The sequence below is a fragment of the Chlorocebus sabaeus genome, chromosome 18, assembly GCF_047675955.1.
Source record: "Chlorocebus sabaeus isolate Y175 chromosome 18, mChlSab1.0.hap1, whole genome shotgun sequence".
NCBI classification, from domain to species: domain Eukaryota; kingdom Metazoa; phylum Chordata; class Mammalia; order Primates; family Cercopithecidae; genus Chlorocebus; species Chlorocebus sabaeus.
In genome coordinates, this window is record NC_132921.1 from 71,442,969 (window position 1) to 71,464,933 (window position 21,965).

Consider the following 21,965-nt stretch of genomic DNA (forward strand, 5'->3'; position numbering starts at 1 on the left):
GGTGGTTTGCTGCACCTGTCAACCTGTCATCTAGGTTTTAGGCCCTGAATGCTTTAGGTATTTGTCCTAATGCTCTCGGGGGGTGGGGAGAGCACTTTTTTCCTATTCTAAAGTTTTTAGTACTCCTCCAGCATCACCCTTCCTCCTCATCTACCCCTGTCTGTCCCTCCACGATCTGCTATACGGAAACATCTAGAGGATGTTTTGTGTTGAGCGGAGGAATACGTGAGTGAACGAATGAATGACGGGGGGGATGCCAGGCAATTCTTGCAGCAGCACGTGCTCAGTGCCCCTTCCTCGGAGTAACAGGCAAGCCCGTGAGTTGAGCACCTTGCGGGAAGCTGCACAGGCCTCGGCGAGGCCAGCTCCTGAGGTGTCGTCTGTCGTTTTGGGGTTTACGATAAGGTGGCTGTCTTCCAAAGCATGAAGTCATTGCAGAGCTCTGGCATCAAGGTGCGGACCCATTCTGTGAAGCCCTGGGTTGGTCTTCCTGGGAGGCTTGGCACTAAGCAACGGGCAGAGGGTGGGAGCCGGGGAGGTTCACAATAGAAACAGATAAGACACTTCAAGAAAGCCCGCGCTGTCCTGCACTGGCAGGCTCTGAAATGATAGCCTATCATTGTGCACACAAGAAGGGGAACAAAACCAACAGTGCACATGGAAAAACTGTCCAGCGTGTCCAGAGGAGGGTCTGATATGTCAGACTTGTGTGCCAGAGAGAAGCCCTGGGGACAGACTGACCTCCAAACCGAGTTACCAGGCCTCCTACCCCAGATTCCTCTCCTGCTCAGATGCCAGCTGGGGGGCAAACACCTGGGGCTGGGGTTGCACTTCTGCACCATGGGCACTGCTCCAGAGTCTAGCACCTGTAGACCAGGAAGAGAGTCACACAAGGGGCTTGGGGAGTTAACCCACATGACAGCTGGATCATTCAGCCTCAGATGGACATAGGTGCTAGATGGGATGCCAGTGCTGTAGTTTGAATCTTTGACCCCTAAAACCTCATACTGAGATCTGATCCTTGATGTTGGAGGTGGACCTGAGGGAGGTGTTTGGGTTGTGGGAGTTGGACTAAGACAGCCAGGCAGTGGGAAGTTGGGAGACACCAAACTAACCAATTGGTCTTGTCAGTTTTTATTAGAATGCTTGAAATCATCTTAATGCAGTTTACATATGTAACACACACACACACAGGCACACACACACACACACACACACTCTCACCCCCTTCATAGAGCAATAATCCCTGACTAAAAGTTGATGTGAGCAAATTAGCTTTCTTTTAATTTCTTAACTTCTACAACCAAGATTAAATCTATGCTTCATTGTTCTATGCTTCTGTGCATGGAGCACCTAGGTTTTGGTTTATCTGCAGTTGCTGCAACCACACTGTTTACCTAGATGCTCAGTTGCTAAGAGAGAGGCCAAGGGGGCAAGCTGTTGGGACTTGTGATTGGGGTGAAAAGACAGGGAGAGAGAACGAGGAGGAGGAAAAGGAAGAGAGAATGATCATGCCCCGGAGGTTTCAGACATCTGCGTGTCTCAGGTTGCATTCCAAAGCCAACCTCTCCCTTGGCATAGGAAAGACTGCTTTGGATAATCTGGGGCTCTGCTGTCAGCCAAGCTGTAGCCAGATGAGCTATAACTCGGTTTACCCAGAGGTTCTTGAAAGTGACATCATGAGGGGATGGGCGTTGACCAGGTAGTATGTCAATTTATGTAAACAAAGCTGATATCCTTTGTTGAATCAAGCATTCTCCGAACTTATTTGTCTGTAGAACTTTTCTTATTTTTTAAAAAATTTTAAAGTAAAACATATTGACATCCCATGGAACTCTGTCTCCAGAGCCAGGCTGCTGAGGAAAGAGTCCTGTCTCCGCAGCGGGCAGCAGGAAGGGCTTTTCGGAATGGAAGTGTCACTGGATGTCGTTTGGAAAACCCTGTCTTACCCAGAAGATGCTCAGGGAAGTTCACTCATTAGGGGGAGGCTCATTCTTATTCTCCATACCTCTGAGTAGTTTGTAGACATAAAGATGTGGTCCCCAATTTCAACCAAGTAGCCGCAAAGATGAGAATACGCAGTCAGACATGAATATACATACTCCATTAATATAGTCGATTTTACGGATTGCTACCAATAAAAAGTTCTATCACATTTATTTTTAAAATTAGATTTGAAGTTAATTTCATTTTGACATGATTTGAGATAATTTTATGTAATATCCTCTAAAAAGCTAGGATTAGAGTGGATTAAAATAAACAGAACTGGAAATACTTTATTCACTCAGTCACTCACTCAAGTTTGTCTAAATGGACGTCCAGATGATCAAAAAGACGGCATCTGCCCTTGTAGTCTAAAGTCACACAGACATTCGTATTTTCTGAGGATCAAGGATTACAAATCCATACACTGTACAAATTCCATAGAGGTTAAACCTCACCTCGTAAATAGGTGTTGACTTTTAAAACTGACAATCAGACATTGCAGCTGCATGCTGATAAAACTGTCATTCCTCCCTAGTTTTTGTTAGAATCCAGTGAGTACTAAAAAAAAAAGAAATAAAAATCCTGCCTACAGGAGTTACTGAGTGAGACAATCCAAGTGGGAGGTGCAGCCTCCGCAGCCCTCACCCCAGCTGGTCCACCTGCAGGATGCCTCTGCCAGGCCCAGGCTGCGTCTCCATGGGGCAAACCGCTCACCTGGAGTCCCCGAGGAAGGGAGCACATAGGCGGCCCCCTTCAGAGCCTGGATGTCCCGGGAGGGGCATGGCATTTCTGGGAGTGATGACCTTGTGCAGGAAGGGACGGCCCACTGGGGGCAGCTCTAAGTGGGGAACTGCATGACCGGCAGTTAATCAAACGCGTGGAATCAACCAGACCCAGGAGCCTCACAGCCCCTCTCTTCCTTTAAAGCTCCCTACATAACTACTCCTGCCCACATCATGCCCGCCCTGCCTAGCACAGGCCACAGAAATAGCTGTCCCCAGGCCACGGACGTGAAGCGGAGCGGGTGGAGAGAGGAGAGAACAGAAGCCAGGGGGCACCTGCGGAGGAAATGGTGGGGAGACAGAGGAAAACCTCCCAGGTCTGCAGCGGGAGTGGCAGAGCGTCAGCTTTTCTGCTGACAGTTCCAGGTGCATCTCTGGACCAGGAGTGCAAAGCTCTGAGTCCTGGTCCCTACCCTGTCACCAAGCCCCACGGCGATCTCAGGCTAATCACTCCTTTCTCGGTAAAATAATAGGCCAGGGCCAGATAACCTGCAAACTGGCGCCTCCCACCCTTACCCAGTTCCCCTGGGAGGGGGCTCCTTCCCTGGGTTCCTGCAGATGTGACCTGTGCAGCAGGCCTGTGCTTATGCTCAGAGCTACACCGTCACAGTGCACAGGGAAACCTCGATTCTGGGTGTCGTTAGGACACGACGAAGGCCCAGGCATGCCCCGAGCCCCTGGTGACTCCTCTAGGCGGGCACAGGAGTGTCTCGAAGCTATTTCCCTCCTGAGCACCGGCCGCCTTCCCGTTCCCTGCTAATCTCTACGTTCTCACTGGGCTGAGCACCTTTGTTCTTGGCATGGGAATTTCCATGTGTTGAATATGCTTAAAACATTTTTTGAGAGGTTGCCTTTCTAAATATTTTGGTTCTTAACTCGAGAGTTTTGCTGCTTTTCAGAGGTGGTTTCCTTTTTATGTGCTTAACTCCTGCTGGGAGAGATCAGAGTAACCACCTGTGCCCGTGGAATTTCAAGTCTACCACGGAGGATAAAAGCCACAATAGTAGCTAGAAAGAAATGAGAGCGAGAAGTCCTGTCTGCACCCCCTTCCCTGCTCTGTTTTTCTACACAGAGGGCAAATGTGAAAGTGGAAACCATAATATTGCCCCACAGAATGAAAACATCTGGGGTTTGGCTCCTTTTTCCTGTCTTTGGACAACATTTATTATTATCTTGAGATCTAACACACCTATTTTTGCCAAGCAAACGGTGTTATGATGGTGAGTGAGGTGGGAAGTGGGGCCACGGAGCCCTTACCGGCTTTCTCCCTTCCTGAGCTTCTCTGAACTGACGGGCCCTTGGTGCAGCTTCAGCCAGCTAGGGCTTCATTCCTTCCTCTGTCAGCCTTGCGAGTCTTGGACGTGCTTTCCTCGCTGAGTTGTCGGCGTCTCTGGTTTTCTCACTGTGCACTGTGCACTGTGCCGGGCACAGAGTGTCTTCCTACCATCCTTGCTGGGGTCCTCTGCCATTTGTGGAAGCCACGTCTACACCTCACACTGTCTTCTCACAGGGCAGCCTCTGCCACCTTCCTAACTGTGTCCTGTGATGGCCTCACACTGTCTTCTCACAGGGCAGCCTCTGTCACCTTCCTAACTGTCCTGTGATGGCCTCACACTGTCTTCTCACAAGGCAGCCTCTGCCACCTTCCTAACTGTCCTGTGATGGCCTCACACTGTCTTCTCACAGGGCAGCCTCTGCCACCTTCCAAACTGTCCTGTGATGGCCTCACACTGTCCTCTCACAGGGCAGCCTCTGCCGCCTTCCTAACTGTCCTGTGATGGCCTCACACTGTCCTCTCACAGGGCAGCCTCTGTCACCTTCCTAACTGTCCTGTGATGGCCTCACACTGTCCTCTCACAGGGCAGCCTCTGTCACCTTCCTAACTGTCCTGTGATGGCCTCACACTGTCCTCTCACAGGGCAGCCTCTGTCGCCTTCCTAACTGTCCTGTGATGGCGAGCAGGACTGCAAGGTCACTTCGCAGAGCCTCTGTTTCCTCATTTATAAAATGTGAATCACATCTGTCTTCTCGTTCTCCTGAGGTGGAGGTGGAGGTCAGGTGCCCTCCTGGCACATCCGGTGCTCTCTCCGTCATGGGGAGGGGTGAGGAGGGAGGATGGTGCTTCCAGGAAAGCAGAGCTGAGGCCGCTGGACTCCAGGCAGCTCTCTGCTCTCCTCGCCTTTTGCCTCAGGTAAAAAAAAATAAGTGCAATGGCCCAGAACACAGTCACCCTCCTCGTTCCCCGTTGGCTAGGATGGAAGGCATTGCTCACAGGGTAACAGGGGATAGTGGTGACTGGAGGGGCCTTGCAGTGTCTCATTTGCAGAAGCCACTGGGACGGTGATTTCTGCGGAGCGGGAGGGCTGAGAGGCATGGGTGGTCCTTGCTTCCTGCAAGATTTGATTCGGTCTGATCCGCCTACCCGGCCAGCTCTCTGCCTCTCACAGCGAGCCTCTGGAGACTGGGAAGGGGCTTTGCTCACCTGCCAGTGCTCCTGTACTCCGACTCTGCAGACCCCGCTCCAGCCTCACGCCTTGCACCACACACATCAAAGCAGCATCTCTCAGGCCAAGCCCTTCCCCATTTCTGCTGTGCTCCTGGCATGCGGCTAACCCCGCATGGCCTCCTGCATTGAGTCATGGATACTGGAGATGGGAAGGGCTTTAAATGCCAGTTGGTCAAGGCTCATTTCACATAGGAGGGAAATGAGATCCAGAGAAGCTGAACAACTTACCTGAGGTCACACAATTTGCAGTGTAGAATTGCATGAGAACCCCGCTCTTCAGCTCTCAGCCAGCGTCCTCGTGCTGTGTGAAGTGATGGGTGTATTGGCCGTAGCTCGGGATGTGCTACACCCGGTGCATGTGCTTATCCTTTTATAAGCTGTGTTCTGTAAGCATTGCTGTAGGAGGCAGGGTGGAGAGATGGGAGAGGGCAGTGCTCAGAGGTTCTGAGTTCTAGTCCTGCTGGCACCAGCTGGCTGTGATCCTGGGCAAGACCTGCTGCCTCTTTGAGGCCTGTTTTTCTTGTTTTAAAGTGAAAAGTTTGGACTGCAAGGCCTCTTTCAGTTTTAAAAGTCTGAATCAAATCCCAGAACTTTGGGAGGCCGAGGCGGGTGGATTGTTTGAGGTCAGGAGTTTGAGACCAGCCTGGACAAAATGGTGAAACCCCGTCTCTATTAAAAATACCAAAAAAATTAGCTGGGCATGGTGGTGTGCACTTGTAGTTCCAGCTACTTGGGAGGCTGAGGCAGGAGAATTGCTTGAACCCAGGAGGTGGAGGTTGCAGTGAGTCGAGATGACGCACTGCACTCCAGCCTGAGAGTCAGCCTGAAGACCGAGTGAGACTCGGTCTTAAAAAAAATGTCTGAATCGGTCACTAAATGATGGGCCCACATTGAAAGAAAGCCTGCTATTTGAAGATGCTTGCTAGTGAATGCCGGGTCCTTTTGAAAAGCAAACACTCCGTCAGTTGTTGTTGGGATCATTTCAGATTTTTGCATGTCAGTTGGTCTGGAGAGGAGCTGATGCCCTGGAGGTGCTGCCTGGCTGTGAACTATGGAAGCCAAGAGCTCTGGTAGGGTAGGAACTGAGGGTCCACTACATTTGCCCCAAGAACATCCTTGCTGTCCTCGCCAAGGGAGCCTGGCACGTGTCATGCTTGGCAGTTGTTTTCATGAGACTCCCCTGCTTTGACAGCGACAGGACACGGGGCCCTGAATGCATGATAACAACAACTGCAGGTCCCCTGAGCCTTGTTGGTAGAGGTGGGTCATCTCTAGTACCGACCTCCATCCCCCTGAGAAGCCGGCCTGGCCACTTTGCCACCAGCCCCAGCCCTGCCCTGGAGGGATCTGCAGTGTAAACGGACCGTGTGAATGCTGGGATCTGCAGTGTAAACGGACCGTGTGAATGTTGGGATCTGCAGTGTAAACGGACCGTGTGAATGCTGGGATCTGCAGTGTAAACGGACCGTGTGAATGCTGATTTTTACAAAGGCCCAAATGTGGTCAATTCAGTTATTCATACCAGGCAAGGAAGCTGCCTTATGAATAATTCAACGTTGTTGCAAATCCACAGACCTTTTTCACATTGCCTGCTTATAGTAGGCTCTCCATAAATGTTTACTGAATAACTGAATAAATTAACATATGAATGAATATTTTGCAATAAGCTTTTGGTATTTACTTTTGCACATCCGTCTGTTGATATTCTGTGGATCAGCAGACGTCCTCACAAAGGGGCTCAGGCATGCTCCCAAAACAGGCCTGGAGCACCCCAGAAAAGCCACGTGGGCCATGGTTCTCCCTTGCTCTGCAACAGTGGCGGGGAATAGGAAAAAAGTGTCCCCGTGGCTGATCCAGCCTCTAACCGGAAGCTGTGAGATTCCTCACACAGGCCGTGCCTGATTTGTGTGGCTTACCACTTTCATTCTGCTTTTATAACCCTCTCCTCTAGCCTTGGTTAAAGCTACCATGTGGCCAGCAGAATGGTCCCCCAAAGGCGTTCGGGCCCTCACCCCTGGAAACTGTGACTATGTTCCGTCGTGTGGGAAGAGGGCTTTACAGATGTGATGAAAGGTATGGACCTCACGATAGAGAGATCATCTGGAACTCTCTGGGCAGGCCCAGCTAAATCACATGTGCCCTCAAAAGCAAAGACCTCTCTTCACTGGCATCTGAGAGGTGGGGCTGAAGGAGAGGTGGGAGGGATGGAAAGGTGAGAAGGCTCCATGGGCTGCTGGGGGCTTGCAGAGGGAGGGGCACTGAGTCCAGGAATGCAGGTGGCCCCAAGGAGCTGAAAAGGCCTGGAACCAGTGGAGAAATTGGGACTTACACCCTGTAGCTATCAGGATGTGAATTCTCCCAACTACATAAGTGAGCTTGGAAGTGGAATCCTTCCTGGAGCCCCCAGAAAGGGACACAGCCCTGCCAACACCTTGATTTTGACCTTGTGGGACCCTAAGCAAAGAGCCGACTGAGCCACCCTGTGGCTGGACTTCTGACCCACGGAAACTGTGACCAATATATGGGCGATGTTTTAATTTACCAACTTTCACAGCAGCGTGCTAACAGGGCGAACAAATGTCACGGTGGCTTTGGACACGTGGCTTTAGCTCTCGGGACCCTGCTTCTTCCCCCTGAGTCTGAAGGGTTGGGTCACACCATCTCTGACACCTCTCCCAGCTCTCGGGTTCTAGGATTTGCTATCAATGATACCAACAGTTTTTGGAATCAGGCTTGGGAGTCAAGCAGGCTGGGTTCAGGTTACCACTTTACAGCTTGAAGCTGTGCTGCTTTTTTCTGTGTTTTTGTTCCTAATCTGTACACAGGGATAATAACACTGCCTTATAAGGTTTTAACGATTACATGGGATCATGCATGAAAAGAAACTTGGCTCATAGTGTGTACTTGATAAATACCACTTCCTTTCTCTACCTCATTTTTATAGTCCTGCCATTGCAAGCTGGGTTGCCCCCCATGAAACTCAAGGAGGCATCTCAGCAAGTTTCAAGATTTCCATCCTCCTGTAGCTGGGACTTTCAGCTAAAGCTCTAGGAACAAGGACATGACTCGGGACTGGCTATGGTTACGAAGAAGCTGAGAAGCGCACAGAACTCTAAGAAGCAGGCACATTTGGGATTTGCTATCAATCTCAAACCCCAGCAGCCCAGCCTGGGGTCCCTGTCAGGTTTCTCACTAGTGGGGAAGACCTCAGGTCCAGGCGACTGTTATCCGGGAGCAGGAGCTGGTTCTTTCCTTTTGGACTCCTGGGTGTCAGGCTGGCTCAGTTCTGCAGCTTCGGGACATCAAGCAGGAGGTTGGTGTCACTTACTCTGACATGTGATGTAGCTCTAGACTGTTCCAGGCTTTCTGGTGCGTTTGTTTAACGGGATTTGCCATCTGGAGTTCAGAAAGCTGACTGATCCAAAGAGAGGGATTTTGCAGTGGGCTCTTCAGTTTTCCGAAGCTCAAGTGTAGCTTCTTTCATCGTTCTTTGCGACGGCCCCTGCTCCGGTGTAAATGACATGTTAGGTCACTTAGTTCTTCAAGGACGACAGGTGCCTGACCACAGGTGTGGATAACACCTGAAGTCCCCACGGGCCTATTGCCACTGCTCTCAGCCTTCTGCTGGACTCACAAACTTTATGATGTTGCCAACAGGCACTTCTTCCCCTGGCTCCTCTTGGAAGCAGCTAGGACCTTCATCAGGAACCCAGCTAATAAAAAAACCACATTATTTCCTCATGCTGTGGGATAGCTCTGACTCATGATCAATAAACCACACTGTACTGTCTTTGGAAATGGTAGCAGAAAAACTTTATGTAAATGTAAGTTAGGGAAATATCCAGTCCTATTTTACTAAAGTCCTGACCCCTAAAATGGCAGGTATATATACATTAGGATAATTTGGGTGACATTTTAGCTTGGAAAATCTGAGCAACTTTTCCATAATTGTGTCAGTTCCTTTTTCACTGGGCCCACAGGGATTTAAACACAAGAACAATCTCAGAGGACATCTGAGTTGAGATAAAACACGGGGTTAGCAGGTATTTTGGCCGACTCAGAGCCTAGGTTCAAATTCTGGCTCTGCACCTTACTAGCTATGTGATATTTGGCAAGTTACTTCACCTTTCTGGGTCTCAGTTTCCTTATCTGCAAGGGTAGCTATGAAGTTTAAAGGAATTTAAATAGGAAAATATATAAAGCATTCAGAACTTCGCTTGGTACCAGGCAAGTACATGGTATTAGGTTGGTGCAAAAGTAATCAGGTTTTTGCCATCACTTTCAATGGCAAAAACCTAATTACTTTTGCACCGACCTAATATAAATATTAGCTGTCATTGTGGAGTCTTATTACTGTCTTCATATGACCAGACATCACTGATCCCCTGAGCCAATCCTCTGCATGAGAATGAACCAGTCCGAGGCCAGGCGTGGTGGTTCACACCCAGCACTTTGGGAGGCCGAGGTGGGTGGATCTCTTGAGGTCAGGAGTCCGAGACCAGCCTGATCAACATGGTGAAATCCCATCTCTACTAAAAAAAAAATACAAAAATTAGCCGGATGTGGTGGGCGCCTGTAATCCCAGCTACTTGGGAGGCTGAGGCAGGAGAATCGTTTGAACCTAGGAGGCAGAGGTTGCATTGAGCCGAGATCGCCCCACTGCACTCCAGGCTGGGCGACACAGTGAGACTCTGTCTCAAAAAAAAAAAAAAAAAAAAAAAAGAAAAAGAAAAAGAGAATGAACCAATCTGATCCTATGAAGCAGTGAGCCTTGGATCAATCTTTTCACGTGGGATCCTCCTTGGGTAACTGGCGCTACGGCCCAGCTCCTCCTCCAGCACCTCTTCTCTTGCAGAATCTTTGGGAACTGGCTGGCAGTGGAATTCTCCAAGTCAGGTGAAGTCACTGTCTCTCATGTACCAAAATTGCTATTCCAGATGGACACACTGTTTTTTCTAACACATTTCTAGGACTCAGCTTAAAAAAAAATTATGTCAATAGCTTTATTGGCTCCAGATCAGCAAAAGAAAAAAGGGATCAGAAAGCTCTGCCTTTCAACAGAGCAATCAAAAACGCTGAACCTGTCTTCCCCCAAAAACTTATTTATGGCTTTCCTTTCCGAATTCTTTCCTTGTGGTGGTTAGACATGCACAGAGTCTTTGAAGTGGCTTAGACATGTTTTCTGCATGTGTGAGCAGCTGTTTCCCTGCAGGGTTGGCTTGGAAGCAGGTTTTCCTTATGATTTCTAGTCATCCACCAGAAGGTCTGTCATGGGATTTTGCACGGGACTTGGTCATGGTGGACAAATAAGAGGATTGTAGAGGTGACTCCGCACCCCTACTGTGGTCTTCAAATGCTCCTCTCAGGCGACACCCTTCGAGGCTCTGGAATCCACCCCTGGGGGTGTGACTCCCCCCTTCCTCCTGTGCTCCCACGTTGCTCCTGTGTCAGAAGCTGCGTCATATCAGCTATGCACATGATAAATCGAAAGCGAAGCTGCAGTGCAAACATCACTGGGGCGGCTTTCCTGTCACTCCCAGGACCCCAGCGCCAGCATCCAAGCCCTCCTCAGGGCTTGAGCTCTGACTGGGTGATGTGTCCGTCCAATCGTGACTGCACAGTGATCTCTCCAGTCTCTACTTTTCTTCTAAAAGCAAAACCTACCCTTCCATGGCTACATATTGATTAAATGAGGCAACACATAAAGTAAGGATAGGCAATGCACAGAAAGCACTCAGAACTTTCTTGTTACCACTGTCATGATCGCATGCTGGTCTAAGCAGGGCTTTCAGACAAATAAAGGCCCCAAAGGCTGCATCAGTCATTCACCCATATTTCAATCTCTGTCTCACTCTCCTGTCTTAGAAAAAAATAAACCTCTTGTGATTCGGGGTCCCCTGTGGCTACCTTATTATCTCTTTCGTTACAAAGTCAGTATCCAGGAGATTTACATCGTTGACATTTTCTCCACTTCCCCTCAACCTGTAACCCCCCCGTCAGGCTGTGCCCCCATCGGCGCTCTAGACCCCGGCATCCCACCATGGTCAAGCCCAGAGGCCTCATTTGAGGCTGTGGAACTGCCCTGTTCAGTAGCTGTGCAGAGGGCTACAGAACACTACAAATGTAGGAATTTGTACATTTGTACAACGAACAGAATTTTTAATTATTTTACACTTAAAAACAGATACTTTATTCAGTTGTTGAAAAACTTTTAAGTACAATTGGAACCACTTGCATCTGTGAATGTAGTTTTTCGACTGTAAATTGTATAAACTCTAAATACAGATCAAGCATTTCTGATGAAACTTTGGTGTCTGAATTGAGATGTGCTGTAAGTGTAAAATGTGATACCGGGTTTCCAAGATTTGGTTCCAAAAAAAGAATGTAAAATATCTTGATCTTTAAGATCTTCATTACATTTTGAAATCACAGCATTTTGGCTATATTGGGTTGAACAAAATATATTATTAAAATGGATTTCATGTTTTGGTTTTCTTTTTAGGGTGGCTACTAGAACATTGGCGACTTGCATTTTATTTCTGTCGTTCTGTGTGCAGTGGGCATTTGCTCCTTGAAATTATCTGGCTTCTGAGCTCCAGGCTCTCCTGCCGCCTCTCCCACCCCAGGCCTTTCTGTTTTCCCCCTGTAGATCAGTGGCCTCACAGCTGCTCCTCAGGGTTGTGCTTCCAAGAGTCCTGTGCTAGCACTTTTTCTCTGTCACATGGTACATCTTGCTGTGGGACTGCCCCATTGCTTTTTGCTTGTGCACCAACTTCTAACATTTGCTGAGCCTTTCTGCAGACCATTGCAGCACAATCTCCTCTGACACCAAACTCAACATGCTCCAGGTCATTCTATCCCCTTCCTGCAGAATCCTCATCCTCTTTCTGGTTGCTGTCCCTCTGAACTGTGTCCAAATCATTCCTGCTAGAAACTGGGGGCAGCCCAGAGTCCTCCCTCACTCTCATGCCCAACCATCTCAACAGATACGGATCCCACAGCTTATCTCCAGTAAATACAATTCAATCAGCACCCCTCTGGTCTGCACCAGGCATGAGCCATGTCCCCATGACCCCCCTGTCCTCATGGCCTCCTGTCCCCATGACCTCCTTTCCTATGACCTACTGTCCCCATGGCCCCTGGTCACCACAGCCTCCTGTGCCTGATGCCCCTGTCCCCATGGCCTCCTTTCCCCATGACTTCCTGTCCCTGTGGCCCCTGGTCACTATGGCCTCCTGTCCCCATGGCCTCTGGTCACCACAGCCTCCTGTGCCTGATGCCCCTGTCCCCATGGCCTCCTTTCCCCATGACTTCCTGTCCCTGTGGCCCCTGGTCACCATGGCGTCCTGTCCCCATGACTTCCCTGTCCCCAAGGACCCCCTGTTCCCATGGCCTTTTGTTTCTATGGCCTCCCTGTTCCCTAATCCCCGGTCCCCACCCTCTCTCCTTGTCAGCCAGTCTCTGGGTCTAGCCAGAGGAAGGTTTGTAACCTGACAGACTCACCTGCTTAATTCTCTTCAGTGGTGTGGATTTATTAGGAAGATTGCTAAATGCTTCTTGATATGTTAGGAATCCTGCTTGAAATCTGAAGAGGGAGACGCTAGGGCAGAGAAGCATAAGGTACAGTCCTCATTTTCATTCTGTTCCTCAGGACGGTACAAAGGCCCTTTGTCCACTTCTCCATCTGCCATTCCCTTTCAGTCTGCTCCAAGCTCCCTCTGTGCCAACAGGTGTCCCTGGCCCTCAGCTGCTCCATGCTGTGACCCAGCCTCCCATCCTGCCCACTGGTCACCTCCACCTTACTCCTCCCTGGCATCTCTACAGATCCTCCACCCATGTAGGGAGGCACCCTCTCTCTTCTGTGCCCCTCTGAACCACGTGGCATCTCTGTCACATTACCTTCTGACTGACTGTCCCTGGGTCTTATCAGCCTGACCTCAAACCACATCGCATTAAGATTAATGTTCAAATCATGGCCAGAACTGCAGGGTGTCAACTGGGGCTCAGCTGCCCCGGCATCCCTGTGAGCCCTCTGAGAGGTTGGCCCAGAGCCGGGGCTCAAGTCCATGTTCCTCTCCCCGGACCCCTGAGATGCCTCACCCTGGCCTGTGCCAGGAGGAGTGTGGCCTAGGAGTGTTGGGGGCATTAAGGGGTACGTTGTTTGCAGAGAATTAAAAAAAAATGATTAAAAATTAAAACCAACTCGAGGTTCATCTGCTTTCCAGTATCACCCTCCTCTGGCAATTCTAAACAATGGCAGAGAGAGAGCACTGCTCCCCACCCCCAGGGTGGCGTCTCCCTCTGCAGCCCCTGCGCCACTCAAAGCATTTGTCCTAGCCACTTATCCCACCGTCTTACCATAATTGCTGGTCTACTTCTCTACAGCAACTACTAAACCATATTATTTTAAGGGTAGAAGCTAGATTTTATATTTATTTTCTCAGGGCTTAGCATAATCTACAATAAAGAATGTATTAAAAAACTTATTGAATTAATAAATTAATAGATTTTCTCAATTTATCAGAATATCAAAAGCAGGAAATCCTTTGTCAACTAAATGGGTGGTAAGAAGACAGTAGGAATTTATTTAAAATAATCTTGCATTATTCTAAGGTTACTAGGGTGCCAGCCAATGTTTTACACTTTTGTTTTATGGTACAGGAAAGGGATTATTGCATGCAGAATGTGAATTTGAAGTCCTTCAGGATTCTGATCAACAGCAAGAACTTTAATGAATGCATTCATTACTATTTCTTAGCATGTACTAGGGCTTGGGCTACAGAGTAAAGCGGGAAAATGGACCTATGTATTTTACTGAGATTTCAGCATTGACAGTAGAATTGTTCTGGTGAATACTGAACTTAGAAGAAGGTCCAACTAAGCAGATGTGGAATTTTGCAGGCATTTCCCAGGATAAAGTGACATATTCCTCTCCCTCCTGGTGAAGCTTCAGCTCCATTAATCATGACCACTTGGACACTTCAATGAACTCATGGAAACAGTCACTGCCATGCTCTGAGGAGGTCTATTGATTTCTAGGTGCCTTTGCAATTCATGACCGAGATCAGAAAGTTTTCAGCCATCTGCACAGATTCTATTCATCCCTCTGTGTGTGTGTGTCACATGCGTGCGCAGAAGAAAGGCTTGCCAAGTTTATCAGCCGGAGTCTTTACAGATCATGTGAAAGTCTTGTTTTCTTTTTAAGGAGAAGCCTCTGGTGTCTGATGCCTTTGATCTGGGCAAGAGACAGCCTTGCCTTTGTGTACAGTGGAGGTGAGTGACCATCCAAATTACACAGATGAACTCACTGAAATTGTGGAGGGTGTAGTAGTTACTTTGGTTTAATGATTTACAGCCATGCTTTTGAATATTAAAAGGTCATTTGCTTTGAAAGTCTGTCTACAGTTTCCTAGATCAGTGGCAAAGTATGAATCTCAGTTTGTCAATATTACAAGTGTGTTTTGGGGCAAGATTTTTTCACTGGGCAAGAAATAAGGGTTATTTTAGTCATGTACATATATCTCTAAGAACATTCATAAAAGCTGGTGTGAAATAGGATGTGTAGAAAATGTTAAAGAAGTCTTTTTGAAATAGGCTTTAATGTGCAGACTTGGACCTTAACCCAACCCTGGTGTCCATCTTTCTTCCATGGAGTTTTTCCTTCCAGGCTGAAGCTGTGATGTGAGCTGCAGGCGGCCTGAGCAAGGGCCCACAGTCAGAGGGCTGACCCTCACCATGGTGGATGGGGCTAATACTTCCACAGTCACGCACAGCCTAGCCACAGGGGCACTTTGGAGATAGGCATCCGTAGGTGATTTCATCATTGTGCGAACGTCACAGGGTGCACTCACACAAACCTAGTGGGTGGAGCCTACCACACACTGAGGCTGTGTGGTGTGGCCCATTGCTCCTATGCTGCAAACCTGTGCAGCATGAGACGGTAGTGAGTACTGCAGGCCATTGTAATACAGTGTTTATGCGTCTACACATATCTAAACATAGAAGAGGGACGACAAAAATATGATATAAAAGGTAAAAAATGGCAGTGAGTGGTGAGTGAATGTGAAGACCTAGGACATGACGTACATCAGGGGTCTCCAAGCCCAGGGTCAAGGACCGGTACCAGTCCGTGGTCTGTTAGGAACCGGGCTGCACCACAGGAGGTGAGCGGCGGCAGGGGCATTACTGCCTGAGCCCACCTCCCGTCGGATCAGCTGCAGCATTAGATTCTCACAGGAGCACAAACCCTGCTGTGAATGGCGCATGCGAGGGATCCAGGCTGTGAGCTCCTTATGAGAATCTAATGCCTGATGATTTGAGGTGGAACAGTTTCATCCTGAAATCATCCCCGCGCTGGTCTGTGGAAAAGTGGTCTTCCATGAAACCAGTCCCTGGTGCCAAAAATGCTGGGGACCAACCGCTGATGTACATGACTGTAGACTTTATGAACACTGTGCACTTGGGCTACACTAAATTTATTTTAAAAACTTTTTCTTCATTAGTAAATTAACCTTAGCTTACCCTAACTTTTTTACTTTGTCAACTTTAAATTTTTTAACTTTTTGACTCTTGTAGTAATACTCAGCTTAAAACACAAACACATTGTACAGCCGTACAAAAATATTTATATTCTTATTCTATAAGCTCTTTTCTATTTTTACTTTTTTTTTTTTTCTTTTTAAAGTTTTTTTGTTAAAAACAAAAGCACAAACCCACACATAAGCCTAGGCTACACAGGGGCAGGATCATCAATATCAGTGTCTCCCCCTCCACATCCTGTCCCACTGGAAGGTCTTCAGGGGCAATAACACGCAGGGAGCTGCCATCTTCTAGTGTAACAATGTCTTCGGGATACTCCTTGAAGAACCTGCCTGAGGCTACTTTACAGCTACCTTTTTTTTTTTCTTTTTTTTTTTGTGGTAAGTAGGAGTACACTCTAAAATAACAATAAAAAGCATGGTAAATACACAAACTAGTAACATAGCCATTTATTATCATAATGAAGTATAATGTACTTTACATAATTGTATGTGCTAGACTTTTATAGGGCTGGCAGTGCAGTAGTTGGTGAGCAATGGGCCATGACATCAGGACAGTGATGATGTCACCAGGCAAAAGGAATTTTCCAGCTCCATTATAATCTTACGGCACCACCGTCATCTGTGCAGTCCCATTGGCTGAAATGTCTTTATGCAGCACGTGACTGTATGTATGTGTGTGTGTGTGCAGGGTGGGGGGCCATGTAGCTAACCTTTCATCTGAGGTCTGGATTCACATAAGCAGCCTAAGGTTGTGGCCAGGCTGGTGAGTCCTGGTGCTAGTCGGGTTCCAAAGGTACTATGAAGTCTCCATGGGGTTTCGCTAAACTGGGTCAACTTAGCTAAGCTGGGAAGATCTTTGCCAGGTCAGCGTTCACCACAGGAGAAATCTGAAGGCCTTGGAAGGGGTGAGTCAGGAGCGGGTCTGAGCAGGGGAGGTGCTGCTGTCACTCAAGTCCCAGGTGACCGCCTCAGGCCGCAGCAGCGCCAGCTTCCCGAAGGTCCTCCATCAGTTTCAGCGAAGGCTGCAGGTTGCCTGCATCACAGGCTGATGAGAGGCAGTGAGAGACGCTTGGTGATGTGGTTTGGATGTTCATCCCCTCTAAATCTCATGTTGAGATGTACTCCCCGCCCGCCTCCCCCCGCCCCCGTGTTGGAGGTGGGGCCTGGTGGGGGGTGTTCAGGTCATGGAGGCAGATCCCTTGTGGTTTGGTGCTGTCCTCACCACAGTGAGTGAATTCTCTCCGAGATCTGGTTGTAAAAGTATGTGGTGCCTCTCACCACTCTCCCTCTCTTGCTCTTGCTCTCGCCATGTGACATGCCTGCTCCCCTTCACCTTCTGCCATGAGTCAAAGCTGCCAGCGGCCTCCTTAGAAGCCAAGTAGATACTGGTGCCATGCTTGGCAGAACTGCAGAACTGTGAGCCAATTAAACCTCTTTTCTTTATAAAATACCCAGTCTGGGGTATTTCCTTATTGCAACGCAAGAACTGCCTAACATGCATGCCTTCTTACGCTGTTGGTCTCCCCACTTCATGTTCATCGTGCTTTCCTGAGGGCTGGCCTTGCTGAGTCCCACCGAGCACCAGATTGGAAGTGCCAGACCCACACAGATGCCTCGTTCCACTCCCATGAGGGAGGAAGAGCCATTCTCTGCAGTAGATCCACACTCTACACCACTTGAAGTGGTTCTGCAGCCGGAGTGAGCCCTGGCTGAAACACACTTCAGCTGTTTTTGAGAAACAGGATGGTCTGCTCTCCTCTCTCCTAGGGACGAGGCACAGGAGGCCAGAGGGCAGGTTCTGCGATGTTGGGACATAAGATGCAGCTGTGGTGGTCTTTGAACTGTGCATGCAGTAACAGGAAGACTGTGGACACAGGTCTCCTTTGCAGAATTTTAGAAATAGGCAGACTCTGCTCTTCCTCTAAGAGTCACATTGCTGTAAGGCAGAGGAATAAAACCACTTTCGGCAGCTCCTGATGGGACACAGCCATGGCCACAGAGCAAGGTGATGAACGAGGCAGAAGAGCCCAGCTGAAGCCCTAGTGCCATCCATCTACCACTGCAAGCACGTTGACCTTTGACAGCTGGCTTTATCTCTACTGCACAGTGAAGGATCATATTACAGAAATAGCAATGCCTATGCCACTTGGCTGTTGGGAAGATGAAACAACATGATTTTTGTTTAAGTGCCATGTAATCCACACAGTGTTACACACATGTTATTTTTATTCATGTCTCTATTAAAACAGTTAAGCTTTGGATTTGCACTTCTCTGTTTCCAAGAACATTGTAGAGGGAGATAAATCAGTGAGTTGAAAATCAAACCACTCTCAAAACAGCTCAAGAAAGCAACCAGTTCATCTTCTACTATATGGTGGTGGTGCATGCATGCTTCTGTCCCCTTCCCAGTCAGGCCATGCCTGGATGAAACTGCAGCAACAGGAACCTGCAGAAATCTGCAGGCAGGGATGACGTAAAATAGATCCGTGTGTCCACAGCAGAGAGCTTCCCCACTTCAGAGTCAAAGAAACTACTTTCTCCCAACCCAGTGCCATGGGAGGAAGAATGGGATTTGTTATTTTTAAATCTTTTGGAAGATTCAACTGGGATCCTGCATGGGAATTTCTACTAGGATATATTTCTTGAAGACTTGTTCTCTTTGCATTACCATTTCAAAACAGAATAGTTCATAAACATCTACTGTGCAGCATTGAACCCTTCTCATTTTAGAGGTGTCCTGGGAAAAGTTTGACATTTAACAGGCAGGGCTGTGATTTGAAGTCTTTAGGTCAGCACCCCAGAGCATGGAATTTTTTTGGTGACTGTATTTTCAGACAGGTCTAGTAAAAATTATTTTTATTCTTAAATGTCCTCTGTCTGTGGTGGGAGCCTTGTCTTTGAGAGTAGGCACAGTGATGTCTAGCTGTCACCACAGTCACAGTTTGATCCAGGCATGGCCTGGCTGGGAAGAGGACAGAAGCATGAATGCACCACCACCAAATAGTAGAAGATGAACTGGTTGCTTTCTTGAGCTGTTTTGAGAATGAGTTGATTTTCAACTCACTGATGAGCTAGTCTGCAAAATGCTGAGAACAGGGGAGAAGGACAGAAGACAGAGAGAGCACAGGCTAGGGCGATGGCTCCAAAGGCTCTGGGAGAATGGGATTGTTACTGAAACAACAGGGGTTTGGTCTAGGTCCTGTTGCTTGCCACACAGAAAGCCAATCACTGAGACAAGTATTGCCAGGGAAGGCAGCTTTATTCAGATGGTACAGCCAAGGAAATGGGAGATCAGTCTCAAATCCATCTGCTAAACTGACTAAAATTAAGGGTTTACATAGCAGGGAAGAAATGTAACTACATGTGGGAAAACAGGAATTAGGGAGGGGTAAGGAAGAGGAGTTAGCCAACAGGCCAACAGGCAGCAGGTGGTGAGTTAGGCAATCATGATGAATGAGGGGTCTGTTGTCTCATTGTCCTGATGCTGTGATCTGGAAAGTTTCAGTTCCTTGATACTATCTGTGAGACCTGATGGTTGCTTTCCTGAGAAAGGAACTCAGATAAGACAAATGTAACTTTCTTGTTTTAAAACTAGGAGGGCCAATGTCTATGCTTATTCAAAAGACATCATAAACATCAGTTCCATGGAACAACTGGGCTGGTTTCAGGATGAGGGGACAGGGTCCTGTGGGTGCTCCCTGGAGGAGTGAGGTCATCGGGTGAGGGAGACTGCTGGCGCAGACCTATGCTATGTGTATGCTCCAGCACCCACCCTCTCAGGACACCCTGAGCCCAGGTGTGGCTACAGCTGCTCCTCCCAACGGGACCCTCTCGTAACTCTGGCTGGGGGCCAGGCAGGTGGACTGATACCCTCAGGATGGGACATGGCTTCAGAGGAAGCACATTTTCCCTTTCAGTTCAGAGCTACCCAAATGGAGAGTTCTTCAGGGATGTCACATTCCTGGTAAACTCTGAGGCAGGACTCTAAAGACCCCCATATTTTGCTTATTATCCTCAGTGTAACTGAACCCTGATTGGTTGATACAACTGAGTCCTGATTGGTTGATACAGCTGAGCCCTGATTGCCGAGGTAGCTGAGCTTTTGGCCAATGATTGGTTGGTTCAGGTGAGCTCTGGTGTCCCAAAGTTGAACAGAGGTGTTGGTTTTGGGGACCTTCAGAGTATGTGTGTGACCTCTCATCAGTAAATAGCTGCATGGCTCTATTTTATATTTAGGCCCAGGCAGCCACTTCAGATCCGTCTTCAAGGACTGGCTCTTTCAGGTTCATATTTGTTAGCACCATTTTAAAAATTGTAAGGGGTCAACCCATGGCAGCCACTAACCTTTTTACTGCATCCATAGATTTGCCTTTTTCTGAATGTCATATCATTGGAATCATATAGTATGTAACCTTTTCAGATTGACTTATTTCACTTACCAATATGCATTTAAGTTTCCTCCACATGTTTTCATGGCCTGATAGGGCATTTCTTTTTAGTGCCGAATAATATTCCATTGTCTGGCTGTACACAGTTTATTTATCCGTTCACCTACTGAAGGACATCTTGTTTGCTTCCAAGTTATGGCAATAATGAATAAAGCTGCTCTAAACATCTGTGCACAAGTTTCTGTGTGAACGTTTGTTTTCAACTGTTTTGGGTAAATACCAAGGTGCACATTGCTGGATCGTATGGGAAGACCTTTTAGTTTCGTAAGAAAGCACCAAGCTGTCTTCCAAAGTGGCTATACCCTTTTGCATTCCCACCAGCAGTGGAAGAGAGTTCGTGTTGCTCCACATCCTTGTCAGCATTTGGTGATGTCATGTTCTAGACGTTGACTATTCTAATAGGTGTGTAGTGGGATCTCACTGCTGTGTTAATTTGCATTTCCTGATGACATGTGATGTGGAGGATATGCTTATTTGCCATCTGTATCTCCTGTTTCATGAGGTGTCTCTTGAATGTTTTTAACTCTAGAAAAAAAATTAGTATACCATGAAATTATTTTCTTTTTCTCCAAAACAAAAAACGACCAAATTTAAAAAAACAAAAAAACAAAAAAAACACAAGCAGACCAAAACATGACACTCCTTTAACCCAGCTCATTATACTCACTCCTAAATACAAAACAGAATATCTGGGAAGGGCTGAGTAGGAGAGGTACCTGGGGGCCTGCAAAGGTCGTTTCCCCCCTTTCCTGTGAACCTAAAGCTCTCCCAGAGCCAATAGGGAATGAGGAGAGGGGGAAGAAAGTTCTGCTTCTGCCTTTTTCCATGGGAGCTGGATGAAGTCCTGCCAAGGGGCCACTTCATCTAAGTATGCTTCTTAAAGGAGAATTTGGTTCTAGGACTAGTGGCCACTAGGGACAGGTTGATAAGGCACAGGAATAGAGTGGTCAGATATGGATTATCTCACAGTCATTGAGGACTTACTATGTGCTCAGCATGTTGGTAAATGCTTCTCATTTTATCTCATTGGATTCTCACTGCAGCCCCACACAGTAGACACCGTTATTTCTCTTTCTTGCCATGTGGGCTGGTCCCTGTTGAATTTAGATGGAGCTGAGCCTGGTATGTGGCCTTGCCTACACTCTCCTGGTCTAGGTGACTCAGACTTGGACAATAGAGCGAACACGTTCTTGTTTCGAGGGCAAGGCTTTAAGACTACCCAAGGCTTGTGGCTCTGAAGGGATATAAAGTGAAACGACAAGACAGCATCCCATGCAAGGCAGGCAGCTACTACACGGCTGAATACATTGCCAGGTTGTATGTGTAGTGGAACCCTTGAGAAGATCCCACCACCATCCTCACATTTGATAATTGAGTCGTATTTGCAGAGATGGTAGCTCACTTTGAAGTGGTTTTGCCATCAGGTTCCTGGGCGGATAAAATATCATAAGATGAGTCAGCATTCTTCCTCTCCTCTAGTGGAAACAGAAACAAACAGCGAACTCTTAAATCTCTGTTTATTCCTTCTTTCCCAGGTTGGGGGAGAAGGTGGGAGCTTCCTTTAGTCTTACTGTGTGATGTGATCTGCTGTGACATCTGGCAGTGCCTGCAGTGAAAGAAACAGCTGGGAATGGTCACGTCCTGTTTTCTGGATGATATAACGCAGGCTAGAAGTCTATGTCCATCAACTATCAATCACCGC

General features: G+C 47.9%; 1 long non-coding RNA gene across 8 annotated transcripts in view; it reads left to right on the forward strand.

Annotated features, from left to right (window-relative positions):
• Nucleotides 1-21,965, forward strand: part of LOC103222771 (uncharacterized) — a 132,947-nt gene that overhangs the window by 31,752 nt on the left and 79,230 nt on the right. For 3 of the 8 annotated variants that reach the window (XR_005234843.2, XR_005234844.2, XR_012089346.1), the window contains one exon: nt 8,219-20,996. The exons of 2 other annotated variants lie outside the window; for them this stretch is intronic. This is a non-coding gene — a long non-coding RNA (uncharacterized lncRNA). Of the gene's footprint in view, nt 1-8,218; nt 20,997-21,965 lie in introns of those variants that run through there. 3 more of the 8 variants (XR_012089347.1, XR_012089350.1, XR_012089349.1) reach the window with 3 other exon arrangements.